This window comes from Pleurodeles waltl, chromosome 5, assembly GCF_031143425.1.
Source record: "Pleurodeles waltl isolate 20211129_DDA chromosome 5, aPleWal1.hap1.20221129, whole genome shotgun sequence".
Classification (NCBI taxonomy): domain Eukaryota; kingdom Metazoa; phylum Chordata; class Amphibia; order Caudata; family Salamandridae; genus Pleurodeles; species Pleurodeles waltl.
In genome coordinates, this window is record NC_090444.1 from 7,270,766 (window position 1) to 7,289,817 (window position 19,052).

Genomic DNA, 19,052 nt, shown 5'->3' on the forward strand with positions numbered 1-19,052 from the left:
TATGCAGCAAGGGTCTATGATGTGCATAAAGGAGCTATGCTGCATATGCAGGGATTATACTACGCAGGAAGGAGCTATGCTCTGCATTGAGAAGCTATGCTGCACTTGCAGGAGCTATACTAAGAAGGAAGGCGCTATGCTGTGCAGAGAGGAACTATGCTGTGCATTGAGAAGCTATGCTGCACTTGTAGGAACCATACAATGCAGGGAGTAGCTATGCTGTACATGGAGGAGCTATGCTGTGCCTAGAGAAGCTATGCTGCACTTGCAAAAGCTACACTATGCAGGCAGGAGCTCTGCAGTACATAGAGGAGCAATGGTGCTCTTACAGGACCTATACTATGCAGGTAGGTGCTGTGCTGTGCGAGGCAGAACTATGCTGTGCATTGAGAAACTATGCTGCACTTGCAGGAGGTATACTATGCTGTGCTTCTGAGGCGCAGTGCTCTGTATAGTGGAGCTATGCTGTGCATAGAGGAGCTATGCTGCACTTGCATGAGCTATACTATGCATAGAGGTGCTATGCTGTGCATTAAGAAACTATGCTGCACTTGCAGGAGCTATACTATGCTGTGCTTTCAGGCGCAGTGCTCTGCATAGTGGAGCTATGCTGTGTATAGAGGAGCCATGCTGCACTTGCAGGAGCTATACTATGCATAGAGGTGCTATGCTGTGCAGGGTAAAGCTATGCTGTGCATTGAGAAACTATGCTGCACTTGCAGAAGCTACACTATGCAGGCAGGAGCTCTGCTGTACATAGAGGAGCTATGGTGCTCTTTCAGGAGCTATGTTATGCAGGAAGGGGCTATGCTGTACATAAAGGAGCCATGCTGCACTTGCATGAGCTATACTATGCATAGAGGTGCTATGCTGTGCAGGGTGGAGCTATGCTGTGCCTAGAGGAGCTATGCTGCACTTGCAGGAGGTACACTATGCTGTGCTTTGAGGCGCAGTGCTCTGCATAGTGGAGCTATGCTGTGTATGTAGGAGCTCTTTCTCTACAGACCACAAGTTAGACAATATTCGAGGTAGAGAGTTGGGAAGTCACCAGGCAGGTGCCGTGAAGTGGAGAGACAGCCGTCAGTATTTTCCTCTATTACTTACTGGTAGTCTTATTTACTCTTTGAATAAATGTTAGGAATAGAAGCCTCATCCATCCCCAACTGGGTTATTTGAAAGGTCCTGATATTCCAGAATTCCCTGACATACTTTTGAGATGAGAATGTGAAAATGGACGTATTCCCCTGCCCCGAAGGCCAGACTTCAGGTACCTGGTATTTTTTATTTTGGCCCTAAACTCACACTAATCTATTCTGTGTGCAGAAGCCCAGGCCTGTCCTTTGATGAGAGAACCTCCTCGATCCTGCCCTGTGAGCTGCTGGGGCACCACACGTGCCCTCAGCACACGGAGAGTTCCTTCTGTCCGTGGCACGGGTTCAGCACACAGAGCAGTGGAGCAGCGACCATGTTCTCGAGGAAGCCACAGTGTGTAAAGACCCTTTTTATCTTGACCACAGGGGTGGAGGTCTACTGTTGTGCGTGTACCCATGTAACACATACTTGGTGTGTGCGAGTGACTCACAGAAAGGGAGACCAGCGGTACCAACCTTGAAAGCCCCTGGCTCTGCACATGATGGGTGGTGATATGTTCTCCAGGATCTCCTAGAGTTGCAGCATTTGAGGCCCTAAGGAATCAGAAATCCAGCCCACAACCCACTGAGTACTAAATAACAGGAAATACTTTAAACTCTTTACTATAAATCTGAATGGTAACCACACAGAAGATAAACAGCAATGCAGTAAAACAGCTCACGAAGAATGAAAAGAAAAATTATATTATGGTTATTGCATTGCACAATCTTAACACCCTTTTGGTGCTACTTCTAGTCGCTATGCTATTTCTAGCAGATTGACTTTAATCCTAATCTCATTTTCAAGGATTCGCACTTGCATATCTTTTCCAGAACAATACGTTTTACAGTAAAATTGTATTCTTCCATTTAGATAACAAGCCTGCTATCTCATTCAAAAACTGAAAAACGCAGCCCACGAGTCACCCTGCAAAGGCCACCCATTGTCACCTTGTGAAGGTCACCCATTGTCACCTTGCGAAGGTCACCCATTGTCACCATGTGAAGGCCACCCATTGTCACCTTGTGAAGGCCACCCATTGTCACCTTGTGAAGGCCACCCATTGTCACCTTGCAAAGGCCACCCATTGTCACCTTGCAAAGGCCACCCATTGTCACCTTGCAAAGGTCACCCATTGTCAGCATGTGAAGGCCACCCATTGTCACCTTGTGAAGGCCACCCATTGTCACCATGTGAAGGCCACCCATTGTCACCTTGCGAAGGCCAGCCATTGTCACCTTGTGAAGGCCACCATTGTCAACTTGCGAAGGCCGCCCATTGTCACCTTGCAAAGGCCACCATTGTCAACTTGCGAAGGCCGCCCATTGTCACCTTGTCAAGGTCACCCATTGTCACCTTGCGAAGGTCACCCATTGTCACCTTGTGAAGGCCACCCATTGTCACCTTGCGAAGGCCACCCATTGTCACCTTGCAAAGGCCACCCATTGTCACCTTGCGAAGGCCACCCATTGTCACCTTGCAAAGGCCACCCATTGTCACCTTGCGAAGGTCACCCATTGTCACCTTGTGAAGGCCACCCATTGTCACCATGTGAAGGCCACCCATTGTCACCATGTGAAGGCTACCCATTGTCACCATGTGAAGGCCACCCATTGTCACCATGTGAAGGCCACCCATTGTTACCTTGTAAGACCACCCATTGCATGGTAACGTACTATAAGGGTCGGTGCTGCATTTGTGCCTCTGGATATCACAGACAAAGGTCCTCTCTGTGCTGTGGCTTTCTGAATCTGTTTTTTATATCAGATTCAGGTTGGTTGAATATTGGTAAACTAAATAATAAACATGAAGGTACAAGATGCACTCGCAGAGGTTTGGTGAACATTTCTAATCTGCAGTAAAAAAAAAGAAGATTATGCTGAGTGTCCATTCTATGGTATCTCAATTATTCATATTTAACAACACCTGTTTCATGTTGAACTGGAACCATCTTTACATTACAATCACACATTATTCACAATATCCCTGGAATGCTAATTAAAATATAAGCATAGAAAGAACATTTAGGGTTGGAAGCAATGGTAATTAGGTATGAGGGCGGGTGAAACTCACATAATTATGCAGAATTACCTAGAAATTATTCAGTCACCCTTTTTTTAATACTTTCACTTTTTATTAGTTTTCTTCTCTGCCACTTGTTTATTTTACGTTTTTATTCCATGGTTTTGTGTTTTTAAAATGTGCTGTTCCAATCCCATCATACTCGGCTATGGCAAAGGCAGGCAGCACCTCCGTAGAGTCCCACACCCACTGTGAGCAATGGCAACGCGAGGGGGTGACGCCACATTGTGATGCTCTTTTTTTTGTTTCACACAGCACCACCTGACCTCATGGTGGCAACTGGGCCGGCAAAGGCTATGGCCTAGCGGAGCGACAGCTGTGGTGATGGAGAGAGTGGTGCAATATGTGCCATGACACCGGGGTCTCCTGCACTCAACAAGTTGCGCCACTGGGCTGCCATCCTTGCCTGGGAAAAGGACCTGCTGGACCTGGTAGGCATGGAAATGGTAAGGCAAGGCGAGTGACATTTTGTAAAATTCGTTTTAATATTATGTAATACTTTTCAGGCAGCATCACATCACAAGTAAGCTTATGTGATGTATGATTGTATATTTAATTACCTAAAATTATTTGTACATAATATAAATGTAAATATTTTAGAATGTACATCAATATATTCTATCTAATAATGGTGCATATTCACAATATATACATTATATATACAATGTATTTTATAGATCAATATGAATGTGTTTATTTTATAAAATATATATATATTATAATATTAAATGTGTCTATATAATTGTATTTATGTATATTATTCTATATATGCACACCTATAACAATACATAAATACACACAACGATATAATTAGTGTTATTTAATAATACAAAATATGTATCTTTTTTACAAGTCTTTAATATATCAAAGTGTGCATCTATAAGTTTTTATGCGTGTATATGTATAATTATTTATAACATACATAACACATATACTTAACATTTCAAATATATATGTAAGTTATAATTAATTTATTTGACCACTCCTTTGCATATATATATTATATATATTATAATATTAAATGTGTCTATATAATTGTATTTATGTATATTATTCTATATATGTGCACCCATAACAATACATAAATACACACGATGATATAATTAGTATTATTATTTAATAATACAAAATATTTATCTATTTTACAAAAATCTTTAGTATATGAAAGTGTGCATCTATAAGTTTTAATGTGTGTATATGTATAATTATTTATATTATAACATACATAATAACACATATAATTAACATTTCAAATATATATATAGGTTGTAATTAATTTATTTGACCACTGCTTTGCAACAAAGATTGTGGATGGACACACGTATCCACTGGTACAAAAATACATTTATTTATTGTATATGGCACTATGTTTGCAGTAAACAGGCCAGAGGTTTTATTAACGTAGGTGCACTGCTAATACAGTCTCCATCTCAGAGAGGTTCAAGACACGAAGGGAGACTGATTTTGCCCATCAATAGCAAATAAGTATGACTCGGGGGAGGAAGTAAACAAGCGTATAGGACAGAGAAGCAATACCAGGGCGGAGGTGAAAGGTAGGTGAAAGGTAGGATCAGGACTGGTTGGTCCGACAGTACAACGCTATGCCTGTAAAAAAAAAAGAAATCCTTTTGTGGGAAGTAACACAAAATGAGTCATTGTTATTTTTATCTGTCCTCATTTCCAGAGAGCCGAAGACGACAAAAAGCAGGCCAAGAGTGGGACGAGCTGCCGCAGCGCGCCGGTCATGGCGCTGCCGGCAGTGCCCCGCCTCAGAAGCGGTTCCTGCTGATAAGTCATCATGTTTATTAATCATTTCTTAGTTACTTATTGCCACCTAGTATGTGGTGTGGCCTTCGGTATTTTCCATTTTCCCAACTTCCCTTGCACATAGTCGGTTGTGTTTGCTATATACCCCGCTTCCACAGCAGGTGATTTCCTCCTGTCTGTAGGTTTCTTTACTCACCCCTTCTTGTTACGGTGGCAGAACCCTCTCCCTCCCCCTCATGTATGTATTTCCTCTCCAATTCTGTGTGATGCAGGACATGAAGAGAGAGCGACTTTACGCAGGAGGAGGGCACAGGAGAGACAGTACTGTTAGTATGCAACACTGAACCACACACGTGCTGCTGTCCTCACCAACAATTAGGAGTCCTGATATGGGCTTTGGTGTTCCCCCCACTGGAGCCATCACTTTGGTAAAACAAGAGAATAATCTCAGAAGCAGGTGATAAAAATTCTTGTAAGATGACAGACAAGGATAGTTGTTACAGTGCTTTATATGACTTGTAAAAGGTAAATTGGGCATAACAGCACATAAGTAAATACATTTTAATATTAAGGCATACAGAGAACTGTTTACGGCTCTAAGTGAAATCTGGCATAGATTCACCTTCCAAAATGCAGAATAAGGTCTCTCTGTACATCAAAATTCACGCGTCCTTTTATAGGACTTTAAACAAGGTTAGTCATGCATTCTTAATTAATACAATGTTCACAGGATGAATAAGAAAAGAGAAAGAAGAAACAGTTTGTTACAGAATATATGCAAAGTTTCTCTCATAGTAGTCATACATTGGGTTTGCAAGCACTCTCTCACACTCTCTGGGGGCAGTCTAATTGATAGATTGTTTGAGGATAGCCTGAGGCAGCTGAAAGTGTCCTTGATGAATTACAGTGAGGAAAAATCTCTGTGAACTTGCTCTGATTAGTCTTGTGGTTCTTAAAACTCTGTTAACGAGAAAAGAGTAATAGCCATCACGTGGTGTGTTGTGACGTTGATGCAAGATGGAAGAAAGTATAAGCACAACTTAGGTTAGTGTAAGCTCAAATTGTAATGTATTTATTATGCAGAAAAGAAACAACTTTCACCCTGATGATTTCTAAATCATCACTTAATTTCTTTATTACAAGATATAATTCATCAGCCTCAGTTCTTCTTGGAATCTTCTGAATCCTTCAAGGTGTCATACAGATCACTTTGCATTTCTTCAACTTTTACATCAAGTATTATCTATCTCTTGTTGCTGACAGCTGTTTATACCTGCAAATCATAACCTTCTGTGATGAAATTTATTTTCAAAACTTCAACGAAACAAGCATGTATGCAATGCTAGGCAATAATAGCAGAAGTGGGGTAGAAACAATTTTTAAATGTCTCCACATACTCTACCAAGCCATTCCACTTTTGTAGCAAATCCTTTCCTTTCCCCGAATATGGATCCGAGTCCTTTCCAAGCACCTGAATCCTCTAGCTCAATAAATTCATGTGTTATATTTGTAATATTAGTAATATAGCTGTTAAGCTGCTTATGTACGCATGGAATGTACGCACGGCATTAACATGTATGATTGAGCTTGCAAACTCCGCCTTCCTTCACAAGTAGGAAATCCAGTGTAAGTCAGTTTTGCATGATGATAGCTCCTTTTGCGAGAAATTACTTATCTGTCACATTCAAGCACCTGCACTGTTAGTGGCAAGGCTCTCAACTAAGGTGGATAACTTTCTAATATTCACTTCATTCACTGACACTCCTGATCTGATAAAGCTGCTTTTACCCCTTCTCCATTCACATATAGTCCACTCTGATTCATTTTCAGGACTGTGCCAAGTTCGCACTCCTCCACCTCAGGCACCGTCATTGGTCCTTGTTAAGATCGTGGAGGTCTCAAACATCATAGGGACTGGACCCCCGTGAGGAATCATCGGTTCTGGGATACCCGGGGGTTGGCTGAGGGTGAGGAACACCTTCCTGCATCTGTGTTGAGCTGAAAGAAGTTGGCAATAACCCTTGAGATTGCCGTAGGAGGTATTGGTATGGGGGGAAACTACCTGGAATCTGGGACCCACTCCATGGCCTTCTGTAGCACCCCGATCTGGATTGTAACTGCACTCCCGCTCAAAATGCCCTGCATGAGTACAAATGTGACATTGACTAACTTTCTGTAGGGACTTTGGGGGTCATTATGACCCTGGTGGTCCTCAGAGCGCCACAGGAAAGGTGGCGGTTTCACCACCATCAGGCTGATGGTGAAGACTGCCACATTATGAGTGTGGCCGGTGGCCTCTGCCAACTGGCTACATCTCCGATCATACTGCCAGGAAACTAGAACCTGACTGCCTAAGAAGAAAAGGAAAAAGAAGAGTCAGCCTGCTGAAGAAGAGAAGAAACAGCTGCTGCCCTGGTGAAAACCATGCCGGACTGCCGGCTGACCTCGCTGGTCACCGCCTGGGAAATTGACTCATCCTGCAGCTGAGCCTCCACAAATATAAGAGGACCATCTGGCATCAACAAACAATCAGGTCTCTCGGGAGCAGCAGCCCTGCTCAAAAACCAAGCCTCAAGAAATGACTCTGCAGCCCCGGACCCGCAAAAAACACACACCTGAAATTACCACTGCACTCAATGTCCACGATCCGTGGTGAGGAGAACCAACGTGGCCAGCAAGGGTCCCCAGCTGTGCAGTTAGAGTCCATTGTGGGTTTCCCCTCCAAGTCACCTGCAGCCTCTGCACACAGGCCCCATCTCCTGCAACCTTGTGATGGAGAGAAACCAAACACCTCAAGCAAACACTGCAGCTGTTGCCTCTGAAACATTCTGAGAGGGGACACCAGTGCCAATGACCTTCCCCAGCACTGCTGATCTCAAGTCCACCCTGGTTTCACCACTGCTAGACTTGACCACACCTGCAGCCTCAACAGCTAGGAACCCCTGACCACAAGTGCTATTGGATGAGAAAACCCGATGCCTAAAGACACCCCTGCATCTGTCATCCCTGGAGACAAAGACCAAAGGTGCACCTACACCCCGAGCACCCCGAGTCTACTAGTCACCGGTTTGTTGTTCACTGCTGGCCTCACAGTCAGAGCCTGCAGCCTGTGTTTGCCAAGACTGATCTCCATAGAGAATCATTGGGCACCCAACACCTTTCTGCACCCGGCTGCCCCATACCTAATGTTACATTCTTGATGTTGTGGTGCTGGTAAATTATTGCAACTGTGTTTTATGTTAAATGTTGTACCTTGTTAATAACCTTATGAACATGAAGAAGTTGTCATTCCCATGAAGTGTTATTTCCATATCTGCTATTCACAGTATTCAAACACACTTAAGATGTAGGAGAAACCACAAGACTCCTTGTGCAGCAACAAAGACATCCGCCAGCTACCCCAAACACGCTAGTCAGACAAACTGACCCCTACAGAAACAGTGACTAGAGAAGAAGGCAAGGTCTTTGCGCGACCATTTTGCCACCTCTTAGTCCGCTGAATCAAACCAAACCAAAAGGAAGGGCCAGTACTATAGACCCTAGCTAGAGGGGCGATCATTCAAACCAGAGGACATGGCCGTCACAGAAGACTGCATCAGGCAAGGATGGGGAAATCCCAAGTGGAACTTCACCTAAATGAAAGGTTGCCGGAGAGGAGGGGAGGGTTATGTTTTGTAAAGGACCTCTCCCACATCACTTACAGTTATACAGAACTCAACTATAGTATTCTAAACGCACTACACAGCGCACACCTACACAACAAATTTAATCAATCAGCACATGACCGCAGTGGGTACCAAGATATAAGTCAGGTCAACTTACATATGTTCAATGATACCACACGCAGTAGGCGCGGGCAGGCTTTATTTATCTCAAGAGGTAGCCCTCGAAAGAGCAAGATATCTCCTCCACCTGTACCTATGTAAGATTAGGGCCAAGATGCAACCCAACAGAGTAGAACCCCATAGAGTAGTATATAAGACCAATCCCATAGCACTGTAACTCTTCACTGAGCACCATAGGGGATAATGTTTGGCCCGAGACTTTGCACAAGAGCGATTCTTGGGGGCAGCAAAGCCACGGCTCCCATCTATGGTCCTAGGGTGGCCCTTAGCATGTCTGGTCCAGTCTTCTTCAATTACAAATGGACGCCAGACATGGAGTTCAAATGTAGGTCTATCCACCTTGATGATACGAAGGGAAATGAGTCACATGGGGAAGAATTAAATACCAGCATAGATAACACATGGATAGAGGAGAAGGGGCAACCCCTAATTGTATGGAAACTTACACTGTAATATTTTTGTTTCAGAGGTAAAGGAATAATCAGGTGGCAGACACATATTAAAAGTGGTGGGGAGAGCGTGGGGGGTCTGCAGGGGAGGGGGAGCACATGGAGGGGCGTGGGAGGGTTTAACATTAAAAACCAAAAAAATACTTACCTGGTTCTGCAGACCGCCTCACACTCCTCTTCCTGGTCCCAGCAGCTTCAGAGACTCCCTCTGATGTCCCTTTTCTGCTCTCATGCAATTACAAAGCATTAGAGCAGCATGGGGATTGGTCTGAGTGGGCTGGTTTACCGCTTGCTCAGGCACAGGGAGTCTGTGCCGTTTCTCCAACCCAGCTGGAGAAATCTAAGTGTGCATATCTCTTTTGCCGGTCTAGAACGGCCGGCCAAACAGACATGGGCACTTAAGTGCGCTCACTCCTCCTCCTCCTCCTCATCCTCCTCCTCCCTCCCATGGCCCGCCCCTCCCTGTACATGCTGGCTTAGAGCCAGCAGCTGAAAAATAAAACAAAATATGAGGGATCTGTACTGGCAGTGTAGGGAATTTGCATACGCTCAGCTTCTGTCCAGATGGCATGGCCTTTGCTTTTTTGTCACGATTTATGGTAATCCCTGGAGAAGAGCTGTCAAAGTTGTTCCAACATTTACTACAGAAGAAGATAACTCTATTGCATCAGGCATGAGAAAAAAGAATTGCTACTTATTTTGGTAGACCTCAATTCAAGGACATTCCGTAAGAATTCAGACTGTTTACTGACAGAGAAGTAAATGCAGGAGGGTCTGTACCCTTTTTCAATGTGCAAACGAAGGCAAATGACCGCTGGTTGCAAATAATCATGAGGGAGCTGGTGAAAATGATGAACAGTACTGAGCTCTGCCTTAATGCAATCAAGGATGAACTAAGACCCCTCTGCATCATGGTGATGCAACCTTGATGTGTATTGGACTTGATGACTTCAGTGGAGGGAGGGGTGTGTGCCAAGATCAGTGCGCTGTGTTGTATATTCATCCCAGGTGAGGACATGGACAACGGATGCTCACCCTTGCCATCCAAGCACTGCATCATTTACAAACTGACATGCATAAAGTGGGTTGTGCATCAGAGCAGGAATGGTATGAAGGCTGCTTTGGCTTCCCCGGTTGATGAGAGTGTGTCCATTAATGCGGCTGGCTTTTATTCTTGTACTATTTTCGTGTGGTTTCCTACAATGGGGTGTTTCCTGCTGTAAAAACACAGTCCTCACATTGGGTAGAATGCAAGGAACTAGGGAAGTAATAATAGTTAAAATAGAGACACGATAAGCCCCTAACACTGTGCCTGTCATGAAGTGCGGTGTAAATGATGTAGTTGAACATTCAACTAGAGAGACTGTTCATTCTGTGGTCAAGATACTCAACAATAAGTGTATGTTCAAAAATGAGATCGAATCACTGCTGTCGAAATCTCCCAAGATGCCCTCTCCCTCAACTCCAAGTAAGAAATACATGGTCAGACAGGCCCAGTAACCTAGATCTGAGACTACTGATTGACAGATCATAGGTGGGGCAACACATAACCATAAGGACAAAAGCAGGACCAGAAAAAAAACAAATTAGTCCCACAGATAGGCAGCAACACCACAATGGTCCCATGAGATTGGCCCAATAAAGCACATACGGCTATAGGGGAGCACACATTCCCAAAACACCATAAAGTCAGATGCCACATGAAGTTAGAAACACACACTCAAAGCAGCACACACAGTACATGCAGTGATCACATGCTCTTCATGCTGGACATCTGGACTTCATGCACTGGCCTTCCTTGTGCTCACTTAAGGTAGAGACCTACCTGCAGTCGCTTTCAGGTGACTTGATTTACAGCTCCATGACTATGGGCACATTCCTCCTTCTGAAATAAGATCTCTAAATTGTTTACGGGGCTCCAAAGACCTTTATAATGCCACTACAAACAAATCTATTTTGAGTCAGTCCTCAGTCCTGCTTCTGTAACTGTGCTCCCAGCCATAGCGTTTAATTAAACCAACTGTTCCTGTTTTGCCAAACGGCATGTCTTTTGTTTTTTCAAGGTAAATTTACATACCAGCAACACAACCAGCCCAGACATCCACTCTTGCCATATCACCAGGCAGTAGTATGCTTTACTAGGAATTTAACTTCACTGTCCACTGCATCAGAGAAATCCAGCCTTTTTAGGTTTAATATAGCTAGTGTTTTTTGGCTGATGTACTCACTGAGCCCTGGTTTACCGTGAAGTGGGATAACGTTACTTGGCAGTTTTCTGTTTAAAGTCTGGGTCCGATAGCTCAGATGGTCGCAGTCACTACATTCTAGGTATCCCCTACAACACCCTGACACCGCCACCAGCAGCACCGCAGGCCAGGACAAGACCGCCACCAGCTGAATCACTGCCCATGACACCGCCACAAGCGCACCCAAAAACCTCTACCGCAACCCTTGCAGCTAGCAAGGCTTGTTTGCGGTCTTTCTGCGTGGGAACACCTCTGCAAGCTTCATCGCGACTTGGGACATCCATCCTCCAAATGAGAAGTTCCTAGCTCTCTTCTTTCTTGCAGAACTCCAAGCTTCTTCCAACAGGTGGCAGCTTCCTTGCACCCTCAGCTGGCATTTCCTGGGCTCCTGCCCACTCTCAACACTGTCGCGACTATTGGACTTGGTCCCCTTGTCTTACAGGTACTCAGTTCTGGAAATCCACTGTTGTTGCATTGCTGGTGTTTGTTCTTCCTGGCGAATCCCCCTATCACGACTTCTGGGCTCTCTGGGGGTAGTAGGTGCACTTTACACCTACCTTTCAGGGTCTTGGGGTGGGCTATTTTTCTAACCCTCACTGTTTTCTCACAGTCCCAGTGACCCTCTACAAGCTCACATAGGTTTGGGGTCCATTTGTGGTTCGCATTCCACTTTTGGGGTTTATCTGCTCTGAAAAAATTAAACGAAAACGTATAATTTTTCGTTTTTGTAATGCATCTCGTTTTCCTTTAAGGAAAACGGGCTGCATTACAAAAAAAAACCCAAAAACTGCTTTATTGAAAAGCAGTCACAGACATGGTGGTCTGCTGTCTCCAGCAGGCCACCATCCCTGTGAGGCCGTCATTCGCAAGGGGGTCGCAAATTGCGACCCACCTCATGATTATTCATGAGGTGTGCAATTGCGAAGCCCTTGCGAATCACAGATGGTGTCAGGGACACCATCCTACATTTGGGTCGCAAATCTGAACCTACCTACATGTGGCCCCAAATTCTTAAAGAAAGTCACAAAAGTGCACCCATGGTATATGTCGTACCCCTATAAAATATTTGTGAACTGTATTTGAGCATGGGTAAATACGCATGTGTAGATTTGCTCATGTGAAAATCTATTGAGCATTTGCAAGTTCATTTTCCCTCCAGCCACTTTCTTCCCAACCCTGGAAGAAGTTCTAATTATGCCATTGTCAGGAGTAAATGTCCAACCTTTCTTATTATGGGAAAATATTAGAGAGAAGCTGGTGAAAATATTTAAAACATGCAGGTTAGTAGGTTTGCAGACTCAAAGGCATTCCAGCCCTGGAACTATTGCTTACTGCTTCCTCCAGCCCCATTATTCAGATCTGCAGAAAGGTGGAAAAATAAGGAAATTGCTACAGTAGGGATTGAAACTGCAAGTATTCAAGCCCTACTATGGTAGTAGCCCTGGCATAATCAGAGAGGCTATTATCAGAGCTCTTACATAATGAGATTGCTGCCATAATTTGGCGCCACACTACATGGCACCAAAGGGACAAGTAGATCTTTTTACAGGACAAGTAGATTTGAGAAGCAACCTGTCCTGTGGACAAGTAGATATTTTAATAAATTCCACACCCCTGGGTTTATGGTTTGTGTTGCCCCTATACCTATGTGCTCCTATTGCAATCTACTGTAATTTTACACTGCTTGCATTACTGTTCTTGCTATTACTTACCTAATTTTGGTTTGTGTACATATATCTTGTGTATATATCTTATCCTCATACTGAGGGTACTCACTGAGACACTTTTGGCATATTGTCATAAAAATAAAGTACCTTTATTTTTAGTACTTCTGTGTATTGTGTTTTCTTATGATATTGTGCATATGACACCAGTGTTATAGTAGGAGCTTTACATGTCTCCTAGTTCAGCCTAAGCTGCTTTGCCATAGCTACCTTCTATCAGCCTAAGCTGCTAGAAACACCTCTTCTACACTAATAAGGGATAACTGGACCTGGCACAAGGTGTAAGTACCTCTGGTACCCACTACAAGCCAGGCCAGCCTCCTATAATTACCAACTGCACCGTCACAGTCATTGGCCCGCATCCCTACCCTTGCCATGACGCACATGCACTCACCGTTGTTTCATGCACACCTCATTCTCACCCCCCCTATCTTTCATCCACCCCACTCCACACAGGCATTGCCCATACAGCATGCTCACAGTGTACTTACCTGTTTGTCTGCTGGACCGTAGAGTAGCGTGTACTGGGGGAGGACCCCATCCACGAGTTTCTCCAACTCCTCCGTGCTGAAGGCAGGGGCCCTTTCCCCAGACACACAAGCCATTGTCTCTTCCAGACTGAGGTCACAGCAGCACTTGCAGTGTAGGTCCTCTCCGGTCGAAGATCAGGTATCGAGTGATTGAACAGAGAGAAAATGGCGGTCACGTCCGCGGCGGTACGTACCGTCACCGGCGGCGTACATCGTCATTGGCTCCTCGGACCCATAGGGTCCAATGTTAACCAATGCAGAATTGTGCCGCGGTCTTCGACCGCCTACCATGACGGTGTACGCCAGCGGAGTTACCTCATATCCCCTTGTACCACCTTACAGGTCAGGCAGCCGCCATTTCAGGGGCCCACATGGCTTTATTTTTGACTGCATCACACATACCTAGCCCTTGCCTAAACACTCATACAGGCAAATTTCGATTTATGAATATTTTCAGAGTAAGCTGTGTTTACGTACCTCAGAGTTGGTTGACTCTGTGCTCGCTGTTCTCCTCCATAGGCACCGTCCGCTGGGGCATGTGAGGAGATGGCGGCATCATCCGGTGTACAGACCGCTGGTGGACCTATCGACCATGGAGGAAAGACATGTGATCATCACCTACAGGCTTGATCGTGCCACAATCCAGGAACTGTGTGCCCAGTTGAAGCCAGACCTGATGTCAGCTATCCGCCATCCCACAGGAATCCCCCCTCAAGTGCAGGTGCTGTCAGTACTTCATTTCCTAGCAAGTGGGTCTTTTCAAACAACAGTGGCCATAGCATCAGGGAAGTCCCAGCCTATGTTTTCCAACATGTTGTCCAGAGTGTTGTCTGCCCTGCTGAAACACATGCAGAGCTACATCGTTTTCCCTCAGGTGGAGGATTTGCCTACAGTGAAAGGTAATTTCTATGCCCTGGGACATATCCCCAACATCATAGGTGCCATTAATGGGACACATGTGGCCTTGGTCCCCCCCACAGGAGTGGACAGGTGTACAGGAACCGGAAGAGTTACCATTCCATGAATGTGCAGATGGTGTGTTTGGCAGACCAGTACATCTCCCACGTTAATGCAAAATTCCCTGGCTCAGTGCATGACGCTTACATCCTGCGGAATAGCAGCATCCCTTATGTGATGGGGCAGCTACAGAGGCACTGGGTGTGGCTATTAGGTGAGCACCTGGACCCAAATCAGTGGGAATAGTTGTCTGGGTCTGTGGATGTCCCTATGAGTCAGCGTGTGTCTAACAGTTGTCCCTCGCCATTTGCAGCTGACTCTGGTTACCCCAACCTGTCATGGCTACTGACCCCAGTGAGGAATCCCAGGACAAGGGCAGAGGAACGATACAATGAAGCCCATGGGCCAACTAGGAGGATTATTGTGGTAGGCTGTGGCAGTACAAAGAGACAAATAAAAAGGGCGGAGTCTGATATGTATATTTTTAGAAAGAAAAACCAAACTTTTATTTCTTTTCTATTTTTAGAGAGCATCCAATGTCCGTTATGTTCTTTGTAGCTTTGTGGGATTTCTTGTCTTGTCTCTATTAATCGTCTTGTTCTTTTCCTTTTCTTTTCCCCCTTCTCTAGGTTCGGCGGACGTCGGGTTGTAGTGCCTCCCGAGTGTTACCGGAAAAGAAAACAACAAACAAAGAAAACGAAGGTGAGTCCTTTTGGGGTAGTCTGGTGGGGTTTCTTTCTTAGAGATACATGTGGGGAGGGACTTTAGGGGGGGGGTGTGAGGATATCCCACTGTGCAGGTGATGGGTCCTGAATATGGTGCCACGGTCCGTCTCTTTTCTCTCTCTCTCTCTCTAGTGCCAAGCAAACAGAGAATTCAGTACTCTCTCCCCAGTGGTTCAGTGCCGTACCACCTCCCCTCTCCCACCTCCCCTGTTCCCTTCCCCTGTGCCTGTGTCACTCTTGGGTTCCCTCGTCCCTAGGAGGGACCGTACCTTAGAGAGCCACGACCCTCCTGGGTCGTGGCGGGTTCCTAGCGTCCTTGGCTCCTTCCCGCAGTTGGAATCGGCTCCGGTTTCCTCTGCTCCTCGGGAGGGTCCGTGGTCTTTCTCCACCGTCGTCTCCGCGTCTCGGGCTCCGTACGTCTTCCTCTCTTCCGTCGTGTTCTTTTCTTCCGGGGTGTTCTCCTCCTCCGTGGCGTAGTCCTTTCTCTCTTGTAGCTGCCATCTCAGGAAGTCGTTGTCTACGACGCTTGGCAGCGTTCCCATGTTACTATGGGAATGCGGAAGCGCATCGAGGGAGCCGGTCGAATGGTGTCGGTGCAAGGAGGGAGAGGACGCGGTCACGGAGACCCGTCTACACTCCCTATCCCATGATCGGGACTGTTCGAGGACCGATGAGGAAGAGGATGGGAATCGAGACAGGTAATCAGCGGGGCCCTGCTGAGAACCTGGGACGTGGCGGACCTGGAAAGTAAAAGGTTGCAGTTCTAGGAACCACCGCAAAACTCTGGAATTGGAGTCCTTGTGGGAGGCGAGCCAAGTTAGAGGGGCATGGTCAGTGTACAGGATAAACGACCTGCCCAAAAGGTAGTATTGCAAGTTTTCTACAGCCCATTTTATGGCTAAAAACTCTTTTTCAATAGTGGGGTAGTGGCATTCACGGGGAAGAAGTTTCCTACTGATAAAGACAACTGGGTGGTCAAGCCCCTCCTCGTCGGGTTGGGTGAGGACAGCCCCGAGACCGATGTTATAAGCGTCAGTATAAAGGTGGAACGGTCTAGAAAAATCAGGACATTTTAACACCGGATCAGTGGTAAGGGATGTCTTTAACTGCTCAAAGCTACTATTCTGAGACTCTGAAAATGGAGCTAATGTGGTGGGACGTGGCTTGGCCAGCAGATCAGTAAAAGGGGCAGCGATAGTAGAATATCTGGGTATAAAGCTACGATAATAGCCTACCAACTCTAAAAAGGATCGTAGGTCCTTTTTGTTTTTTTAACTTGCATTATGGCCTCAATTTTATTTTTTTGTGGTTGGAGGGTCCCATTGCCTATCACATAACCTAGATAGGATATTTCTGTATTTCCCAACACACATTTTTTTGGATTGGCTGTTAGTCCGGCTTCTGCCAGAGCAGTAAACACCTTGTTGAGATGTAGTAAGTGATTACGCCAAATGTCGCTATAAATGACAATGTCATCTAAATAGGCTGCTGTAAAGTCTTGAAATGGTTTTAGCAATCGGTCCATCAAGCATTGGAAAGTCGCAGGGGCCCCATGGAGACCGAAGGGTAAAACCGTGAACTGATAGAGGCCTGACGGAGTTGAAAATGCAGTTTTTTCCTTATCGTCCTGAGCGAGGGGAATTTGCCAGTACCCCTTTGTTAGATCAAGGGTTGACAAATATTTTGCCTTCCCTAATTTCTCTAAGACGTCATCAACTCGAGGGATGGGATATGTATCAAACAGTGATATATCATTGAGTTTGCGAAAGTCGATGCAAAACCAGATAGACCCGTCGGGTTTCGGGACGAGAACTACCGGGGAATTCCAAGGTCTAACAGAGGGTTCAGTGACTCCCAGGGTTATCATCTTCTTTATTTCTTCCTCAATAACGTGTTTCCGGGCTTCGGGTATACGATAGGGTCAGAGGTGGATAATCCGTCCTTCGGGTGTTTTTATTTTGTGGTATATCAAGGTGGTTCTACCTGGTGTTTCTGAAAAGAAGTGCGAATATTGTTTTAAGAGTGTGGATAGTTGTCCCTTCTCAGTTTCCGTCAGAGAGTTATTTATGCAGGGATTTCCCTCCGGGTTTTGTTCCTCTAGGGGACATAGTTCTAAGTCTAGTTCTCTGGACGGCGAGATAAAGCATCCGTTAGCTAACCGATTATCTGCCTCTTCTGCTGGTTTCCATTTTTTTAGTAAGTTTATATGGTAGATTTGGGTTCTTTTCGGGTGTGCATTTAACTCTATGAGGTAGGTGACGGGAGAGACTGCTTTAATAACTCTATAGGGTCCCTGCCATTTGGCTAATAATTTATGCTCAGATGTTAGTCGCATTATGAGGACTTGATCGTTCGGGAGAAATGATCGTAACTTACTTCCTTTGTCATAATAGGCTTTTTGATTGTTTTGTGCTTTCTCGAGATGTCTATGTACATCTTCCCATAGGTTTTGTAACTGGGTTTTTAAATTGTGAACATAGTCGAGCAAGGGCTTTCTTTCCTCCCCTTCCTCCTCCCATGTTTCTGCTGCCATGTCCAGAAGACAACGAGGTTGCCTTCCAAAGACTAATTCAAACGGGCTATGACCCGTAGAGGACTGCTCGTGAGTCCGGATGGCATAAAGAACCAGGGGCAACTTCTGATCCCAATCCCTTCCGGAGTCATCTACTATTTTCCTTAATAGTGTCTATATGGTACGGTTATAGCGTTCCACTAAACCGTCCGTTTGGGGGTGGTATACCGAGGTCTTTATTTGAGTAATCCCTAATAATCGACATATCTGCCTCATAAGGTTTGACATGAAAGGGGTGCCTTGGTCCGTAAGGATCTCTTGTGGGAAGCCTGCCCGAGAATTTTTTTTTATCATTGCTTGGGCTACCGTTTTTGTAGTCATACTGGATAAGGGAATCGCTTCGGGGTATCTCGTAGCATAGTCTACTATGACCAGAATATAAGTGTGTCCTCTGGATGAGGGAAGCAAAGGGCCGACTAAATCCATACCCACCCGGCTAAACGGAACTTCAATAATGGGTAAAGGATGTAAGGGTGCTTTCCTGGGTACTCCTGGTTCGGTAAGTTGGCACCGAGGACATTGTAAGCAATATCTCCTAATGTGGGCATAGACTCCTGGCCAATAGAACCTCCGTAGGAGGTATTCCTCCGTCTTTTCTCTACCGTAGTGACCCCCTCCTGGTTGATTATGAGCTAGAAACAATACTTGGGTTTGATATGGTTCAGGGACAACTAGTTGTTGTTTGGTTTCTCCTGTGGTAGTCGTGGTTATTCTATAAAGAAGATTTTTCTGTATTAGAAAATAAGGACCCACCTCGTTTCTGGCTTCTGTTTTGGCCGTATTCCAGGCATGAGCAAGGGTAGGGTCTTCTCTCTAGCTGGTTCGAAAAGTCACTGGTGCGTTACTAATCTCTGCCACTACCTTGTTGTGTCCTGTCTCTTTTCTGGCCTCCTGAAATCGTATTTTCTCCTGCCTTTTCTCATTTCTGGTGAGTTTTCTACGGCTCGGAGGGCATTCAATAAAGCTATTAGAAAACGGTGCTTCTGTCCACCACTCTGGGATTTCCTTCTGGGTTCGGGTTTGG